The 8688-nt window shown below is 46.3% G+C and overlaps 1 protein-coding gene across 10 annotated transcripts in view; it reads left to right on the top strand.

The window, feature by feature from the left end:
- Positions 1-571: 571 nt before the first annotated feature.
- SEMA5B (semaphorin 5B) overlaps positions 572-8688 on the top strand; it is a 291544-nt gene continuing 283427 nt past the window's right edge. For 8 of the 10 annotated variants that reach the window (XM_074873600.1, XM_074873596.1, XM_074873599.1 and 5 more), the window contains exon 1: positions 572-839. The gene's annotated coding sequence lies outside the window, so the exon portion shown is untranslated. The remainder of the gene's footprint in view (positions 840-8688) is intronic. The other 2 variants (XM_074873592.1, XM_074873590.1) reach the window with 1 other exon arrangement.

Below are 8688 nucleotides of genomic sequence, written 5' to 3'. Positions count from 1 at the left end.
CGGGGCTCGCCGCAAGAGCTGCCGGGCGGCGTCTGCACTGCAGCCCCGTAGCCCTTCAGCCCGGCCGGAGGGCCCGCGGCGCGACTGCCAGCCCCAGCCCGGCGGCTCCCCCGCGCCCCGCTCCCGTCCCATCCCAGCCCCGGCCGCTGCCGGCCCTGCGCCTTCCAGCGGGGAGGGAAGGGGGGGATTTAAATGCAAACGGCGCTCCGCCGCTGGCTCTTATCTGGTGCCTCTCCTCCACCCTCAGCCCTCCCCACGCCGGTGGCACTTGAACCTGCCCGTCCCAAAAGTGTGCCAGCCCCCTATCCCCAACCCCCCCGGGCCAGCCCCCGCCCCCTGCCGGGGGCCCGGCAGCGGAGAGCCACCCTGCTTCCCTGGACCCCCCGCCGGCCCGGGGGGAGGGCGGCGAGGGCGGTTCGCCTGCGAAGAAATGCCCCGTTGAACTTTGAATACATTAGTTGACATCAGTGCGAGTTGGGGCTGCCAGCCCCTAGCTCCCTCCTCCTTCCCTACCTCCTCCTCCTCCGCCTCCTCCCCCTCCTCCCCCCGGTCTCCGATGGAAAGAGTTGAAGCGGCGCTGATCGGAGCCGCCGGGAAGAGGCAGCGGAGCGCAGGGGAGGACTTCGGTCCCAACTCCGGCCGCGCCGCGGGGACGCTGCCCGCCGCCGCTCGCATGGCCCGAGGCGGCGCTCCCTGAGCGCGGGGCTGGCGAGAGCCGCCGCTCCGCTCCGCTCCCCTCCGAGCGCCGAGCCGAGCCGCGCCGCCGCTGCCCCCGCTCCTGCGGCAGCCGGAGCGCGATGTGCCGGTGAGCCCCGCACCGTGAGCCCGGCGGCCACCCCGTAAGCGCGGCGCGGCGGCGGGCCGGGGGGCGGGCGGGCGGCGGGCCCGGCCGCGGGGAGGGGGCGCGCAAACTTCCCAACTTGGCGGGGGGCCGGGGCGAGCGGGCTGCGCTGGGATGGGGGTCCCGGAGAAGTGGGGAGCCCCGGGGAGATGGGGAGCCCCGGGCTGCTGCGCGGCCCTGCGGCGGCCGGCGCGGAGCACTGCCGCGGGGTGATGAAGGGGCCGGGGGCAGCCTGCGGGGCGCGGGGGGGGTGTTTGTGCCCGGCGCTCCGTGCGCCGTCCTCCTGCTCCCCGCGGGCTGCGGAGCGAAAGGGGCTTTTTCTTGTCGCTGTTTTTGCAGTCCGGCAGCGCTGGAGAGGACGCTAGGTAGGAGGTGGCAGTGGAGGTGGTTTCTTTGCTCTTTCTCCCCCACCTCTCTCCTTCCCAGCTCTCCCTAAACCCGCTGAGCGGGGCTGTGACGAAAGGGAAGGGGGTGCAGTGGTGGGAAGCCGGATAGCCTACACGGAGGGATATTAATGATTTTTTTTTTTTCAGATGGTAATTTGTCTTTGTGGTAGGGGTGGCCCATTAGATTTCAGCTCACGTCCTGATGGAGATCAAAAGCGAAGGGGAGAGGGAGAGGGAAGCAGAGAGCCTTGTGCAGCTCCTTAGCTCCCAGTATTGTTAGAAACTTATGGGGCAGGGGGAGGATTCCCAGAAACAACCTTTGTCGATCCAGTTCCAACACCCACACCAAAAGTTGGAGCTCTGTATTTTCTAGCACTACCCTCTGTTCGTCGGTGCTTCCCAGGAGCACACTTACTGTTACGCCTCAGAGGAAACAAACAAAAGGTGTGCTTGCCAAGTCTGTACTGAACCTGTCTGTTCATGGGCTTTTAGGTGGAGCCTAAGTATAGAGGAGTAGCTAGGTCCTAAAGGTTCACTGTCCTCTGTTGGCTCAGTTTAGACTCTTAGATAATTTCCTGTCCTTAAAAAAGGTCTCCAAACATGGTAGATGTCAGGTCCCGGTTTTTTTGTTTGTTTTGTTTTTATTTTTGGTTGGGTTTAAATTTTTTTCTTTTTTTTTTTTTTTCCCTTTGAACTATTTATGTATAGATATATTGGTTTGGGATCATAGTAAAGTTTAATTTTTTGTTGTGCAAGTGCTCCCTCTCATTACAGAAAATACTTCTTTTCCTAAATTATAGTCTGAGCGGCAAGAGGTTAGCTCTCTTTGCCTCTGGATGGGTTCAGTGGTAGGCTGAGACCCCAAGGCGACTGCACTGCGAACAAAATAGAAACCAACTAATCTAAAAGTTATAATGGGCTTTGATTCTTACTGCTGTTTGAGATCAGTAGAGATCCTGGGTGAATGAAGGCAAGGAGGAGGAGTGAGAGTAGCTGTAACAAGCTACTCATACAGAAAAGTGCTTTCTTTGATTATATGTGTGATTTGTAAGCACCCAAGGGAGAAAACTGGTCATAAACTGCAGAGAAGGTGGCAATGGGAAAAAGAAAAATCCTACTGATATTTAACCAGATTTTTTAATAGACATTTCATTTTTAAACAGTCACTTGAATAATCCATATCTTTTTTCATTTTTTCTCCCTCTTGGACTAAAACTTTTCTATTCAGATTGGATTGGATGATAAGTAGACTCTGCACTAGGCAGGCTATAGTAGGGGTTCTCTGCATTTTGTTATGCCTCCTGCCTTTTCAGTGAAGTGGAGGCAATTTCTCCTTTTTTTCTCTCTATCTTGCCTTCTTTCCTCAGAGAGGTTAAGTTTTTGTCCTCCCTGTCAGGGACATGTTAATCCTGAAGTCACTTTGGGGGGGGGGGGGGGGGGGAGATTCCGCCATTCAGAATATAGATATTTGCTTTGTTCATTCCCCCAACCCGCTAGGCTGATGGAATTGGCAGTGGCTGCCCCCCTGTGACCTCCCTCCCTTCCCGCAAAGAGCTGGAGCAACCAGGGAGGAGAAAATGTGCAAACTTCAACGAGTGAAAAAGCACAACCCCAGAAGACAAAAGGCTTGAACAGAGATGTAGGAGATGAGGGTCTGTGTGGGGAATGACTTTTAACAAGGTGGCCCCCATCAGTTCATACAGACTTGAAGAGATGACACGGGGGTGGGTTCAGTAGGAAAACGTGTAGCCTGACAGAAACTCCATACAGGTGGTGCCATGGGATTTAGTTGCTTTGCGACAAGATGAAAAAAGTGCCCAAACAAAATGGCTTTGGTCATCCAATATGATCATCCTTTATTCTCCAGGCAGACAGCTGACTTGGGGGAACATACCTCCAGACTTTACTGTCTTTGCTTCTTACCTTGTAGTCAGTTTAAAGTCCTGCTTGACTTGGGCTGAGACAGGATGGATCCTTGTTAGAGGAAATGTTTCTGGAGAACAATCTCACTCTGTGATATTAAACATGGCTTGACAGTGGATTTCTATTTTAGTCAGGATTAATAATCATGTGAGCAGTCATGCTAGGGTTAAATAAGACCATCTGCATGAATGTGTTTTCCTGAAAACAAATAGATGACATGTAAAGTTTCTGTGTGAAGTCTAGGCTGTTGCCTTGCTGTTTGGCAAAAGGGGGCAGTATCAAACAATACCACAAAGCAATCCGCTGCGCGGCTGCCTGTCTGCCTTGAGTACTGATGTGTGCTCTGTCTACTGGGATCTGGGAATTTGGGGTGTTAGCCGGTAGCCCTTATTCAGGTGATTCCTTGTAAAGACATCAGGGAGATTAATTGACTGCGTAAAAGATGCAGTCTCTGTCATTGTTTTACTTCGTGGCTGCATCACTTCCGTATGCCGGTTTGACCAGTGAAAGCTTGGAAATTAAGGACAATGCTGTATGATTGGAAAGCTACTTGTGTTCATGTTAAGTACTGACTGTACTTATCATGCAGTAACCTTAACCTGTTCTTACTCCACTGATTTTAGGAAGAGCATGATGAAGCCCTAGCTTTGGATTGCTGTTCATATAAATGCCCTCCAAGGAATTGTCATCACTGTTTTCTGTAGTAAGAAAACCAAACATTTTCTTCTCTAAATTTAACTTTCTTTGAGAACTCATTTGTTTCCAGCCTAGAGAAATATATTGATCCATCTTATAAAATATTGGTTTTAGAATACATTTAAAAGCCTTTTCACCTTTTATTTATCTATATGCCTGGAATCATTAGATTAGTATTTCTCAGTTCATTTTTTACTGAGAGTCATTGGTAATTTTACTGAGGGTCTGTCATCAGAAAGCCATGCACTGGACTCCAGCTTTGTCAGGTCTCCTAAGTGTTGCTCACTGCCTTGATGGCACGAGCTGCAGCAGCAAGTGTGGACCAGCCTCAAGAGAGCTGGGAAGCGGTGAAGAATAAGGAGTCTGTCACAGTAATGTGAAGATGTTCCACTGCTGGGGCAGTGCCAAGAGTTTAGGTGCAGTCCAGTGTGAAGTCTGCGACTGGATTTGCCTCGCTTCAGATCATGCCCAACTAGATAATTTCTGGTGTAAAACTGAAAAAGGGAAATTTAATCCTCTACAGATAGTGATGAGGCAATTCAGAACTGTTCTCTAGGGGTGAAATTCATTGGTGTTGGTTGTGCAGCAGATACATAGTATCAAGTCATGATGAGATTGCAAAGTCAGTCTTAAGTGGTGGTCTTATCTTTTACAGACTGAATACTGTGAAGGTGAACTGTCACTATTTTAGGTTGAATCCTAGTGATTTAGTGCAAGAGACAAACCATGAAGTGTTAACAGTGCTATCCCTGCTATGCCTTGAAACGGGCTGTGTCCGAATATGAGCGTTGTTGACTTTGAGGATCAAGTCAACAGCTCTTTGTTATCGTTCTGTTGCTTTTTTTTCTTTTTAAGGGGGAAAAAAACAATTCACTGAAGGGAGTGTGTCAGCTAGTCTTACTGTAGGGTTTGTTTCTCTTCCTTTTACACTGTGGGCTGCTGCGTCCTTCAGCATGCCCAGTACCATGACTCATCCCATCTCTGTCCATGGTGGCAATTTTCATGAGTTTTGGTGGGAGCTGTCTGAATACGAGATACAAGACTTCAACAGGTATTTGAGCCTACAACTTGTGTGAACAGTGCCTTGCTTGCTAGAGATTATTCTTCAAGCACAGTTAGCCTCAGTATTTATTTCACCTCTGTTCTCATTGTTGTCCAGAAAAATACTGCATGACAGCAGCGAATTTCTTACCCCAGGCTCAAATCATGTGAGCAAAGTGCAGCAGAGCTCTGACAGCACAACTGTGACTTTTGGTATGCAAGGTCTCCTTGACTACAGCGCTACGACTCCCAAAGTTACTTCGGCTTCAGCACTCACATAAAGCACAAATTTGTAAGGCCCACACAAAATCACTCAAAGTGATTTTCTGATGTGTGTATGAGTAGTGATACTCTAGAAGTATTACTGTTATCAAATATGTATCTACAAACCAAACGGGTTTGTTTTGTTTTGGAATGTAATAAGTCTGGGAGGTGATTTGCATGTGAAGGATGTTACCAAGTTACAGAGTATGACTCTGAATTGGTGACAGGGCTATTCATGTGCTTATAATTAAGGATATACCAAAGCGCTGTCCTGGTTAAGGACTGGTGTGTCTTTATTTACTTTTTAGTGGGCTTTAAATGAGATAATAAGTAAACATGCCGATTACTAGTCTTAATCCGCAAATCAACGGTGAACACCTTGGGAGTTTATAAATCATCTATATAATTTCATTGTTTTTCAGTAAGGGGTCATTTGTGGAGAGAGCACAGGATGTTTTCTTCCTAGAAGCTGCTGTGAAGGAGCTTGATCTTACAAGGTGCTACATGTTCTTCATTCTTGTTAATGCGTCTCCGGGAAACAGCACCCTACATGATCAGACCCTGATAAACACAAACCGTAGCAGTGTCTGACCTCTGTGGGTCACCTGCTTTGTTGAGCAGGCTAAATGCTTGTGGGCTTGCTAGTCTCAACATATAACGTACTCCCTATTAGGCTGTTGCTGGAAGCCAAATAAATTGCAGAGTGCCAGTTTCAAAGGTTTGACTTTATCCATTGTGCAGCAACACGTGACCAGCTGGGATGTAGCAACCTGCAGAGAAGAACCATAGTCATCGGTTTTGTCTCTGCCAAATATTGTGCTGCACTCAAAAGCTTAATCATAACTTCAAACCCATGAGGCAGCCTCCGTAACTGGGAATAGCATGTGAGGGTCTGGTGATGCCAAACGGATCCTCCAGTAGCCTTGAACCCTCCGTGCTATGGAGGACATACCTTGATGCTGGATATGCCCAGATGTTAAGCAGTGATGCTGTCTGCAGTCCTGCAGAACAGCCAGGCTAAGTCCTACATAGGCACCTACAAGGCATTTGCAGTTTAAGGGTTTGTGGCTTCTGAAGTCTGTATATTTTGCAGATTGCTTGTGCATAGTCTTCAAAAACTGTTAGCTTTTAAGACATGCAGACGGCTTTAACAAATATATTTCCTGGCACCTGGAACAGGTGGATCTGGAATCAATTTATGCAGTGTAATTTTTTCCACACCCCTTTTGGAATAATTTTATACCCTGGAGCCACCTAAGATGCTTATTATGTAGCCAATAGGGAACAGCTTCTGTCTGACTACATAAGATTTTACACATCTTTTATAGCTAATGCCTAGACTGAAATGCAAAATTTAGTGCTGGGAGTGCATGTGAATTTGTGAAACTCCCTGGAGAAAATGTGGGTGTGTGTATCAGTGAATGAATTATGCTCCTCCATAGACAGAGAGGGTTTTTTTTAGTGGTAACGAATGTCCTGTGTTCAGTGTTTGTCATTTTAAAAGTAGGATTTTTCATTTCAAGTGCAAGCCTTGTGCAGGCTACTGATGTAGACTAAAAATGAAAAAATAGCTTTAACTTTATTTGAAAGGATAACAGAATGAAAATTTCTTACGTGGTATGAAAGTGTCTTGACTCAGAGATCAAACTGGTGTTTCCAAACAATAACGGCTGTGACAGTTATGACTAGTTATGTGAGAAAAGAGAAGATCCTGCCTGTCTTCCTGAGGGCTAGGAAACATACTCCAATGAGACCTTGGCCACATCCTTATTCTTGCAACAGAATTGGGGCCAACGAGCTTACCTGGCTGTGTAGATTCATAGTAACTTCAAAGAGGTTTTGAGTGGGTGCTGGGACCATCTGTGCAACTCAGAGGTAGGAATAAGAACTAAATCTGGGAACACTTTGGGGCCAGCCTCTTAAGGTAAGAGGATGCTGACTACAGATGGCCTGTTGGGCAGGTTTAATTGCTTTGCTGTGTTGCCTGGCCACGTGGAAGTTGTTTAGCTGCTGTTTCAGCTAAAGGTTGCTTATTTATCTCCTATGATGCTGATTTACAATAAATCAAAGATTAGAGAAAAAAAAATAAGACAGGAAAGGAAAGGGTAGGAAGTTCACTCTGGATAACCCAGTTTGACAGGATAATATAGAAAATTCAAGAATGTGGAAAGAGATGCTTTTTGGAGCCTGTATATATAATGCAGGGAAGAAGAAATTGGCTAGGTCTCAGAAGTTTGTTAGAGCGATTACAGATGCCCCCACCCTGTCTCACGTTCCTTTCTCTGTTCTCTCTTCCTGATTGAAGATGATTGTGTGCCAGGAGATTTTCAAACACATGGTTTGGACTGAGCAATCAGCCTATATTTATAAATCACTTAATATTTCACTCTCTGACCTTTTTGGGGTCCACTCCACATGTGAAGGGCATTTTCACTGAAAATACAAAGATGAGATTCAGTTTCTGCCTGTGTCCAAGGTGCTCCTCCAGTCTAAGAGAGCTTAGCTATTAGTTGTAATTGCAGCTGGTAACCACCTACTTAAAAGACAACAGGGGAAAGAATATCATTAGTGGCTTGTGGTAGGATAAAGATACGTACTTTATTCAACATGAGCAACATAGGACTGCGCGCTGCAACTATGTGCTGTTTCAATACTGATGAAGGCTGTAACACATAATTCAAATTATGAAGAATTCCACAGTTCCTTCTTTGTGAGGATAATCGAGTGATATAATATTACAACTTACCCTTATTTCGGTTTTGAAAACCATCCTCAGCAGTCAGAAGTAATAATCATCAGGGAGAGAAACTGAGGCATGAAAGGACTATGGCCTAGAGAATTTTGTGCTCACCTGTTAAAGATAGTGAGAAATGAAACGATGCAGATAGGCACCAAGTAGGATTGCCAGTGACTGAAATCAGTACAAATTAGACTTTGAGACTTGTGAAAAGTCTGGTTTTATGTGACTTGCTCAATGTCATAGAGTGCATTAGTGGCAGAGGCAAGGTTACAACCCCTGAAAACACTTATTTACATAGTTAATCTAAATATGTAGTTAAATCCTATGAACGAAATATTTAATCTCATTGCTTTCCTACATCAGAGCCCTAGACTTGTGCCTTACAAGTCTCTGCGTTTATCTCCTTGCTAAACATTGCCAGTAGGTAACTTGGCTGTGCAAATCCTTTATTCACCTAAGCAGTTCCATTCAAGTTATGTGACTACAGTTTGAGAAAAAGTACCCTGATCACATATGCACAATTGGTCCCAACATGTTGAAGATGAGCTAGGGATCATTCCTATATTTTATATTTTTATATGCACACCGGACATGGATCTATATAGACTAAATTAAAACAAAAGCAAGTGATGAACATCTTTAAAATTTAACATTCCAACAGAAATTGTTCCTGAGAGAGTAGTTTACTAGATACCTTCTGTATTTGTCAAGGACCATACATCAGGAATACAAACCATGATATTGCTAATGCTATGTGTTCCCTCTAATGGGTGTTTGAAATATTAAACCAACTTATA

The sequence above is a fragment of the Strix uralensis genome, chromosome 6, assembly GCF_047716275.1.
Source record: "Strix uralensis isolate ZFMK-TIS-50842 chromosome 6, bStrUra1, whole genome shotgun sequence".
Classification (NCBI taxonomy): Eukaryota; Metazoa; Chordata; class Aves; order Strigiformes; family Strigidae; genus Strix; species Strix uralensis.
This window is presented reverse-complemented; position numbering and strand designations above follow the sequence as displayed.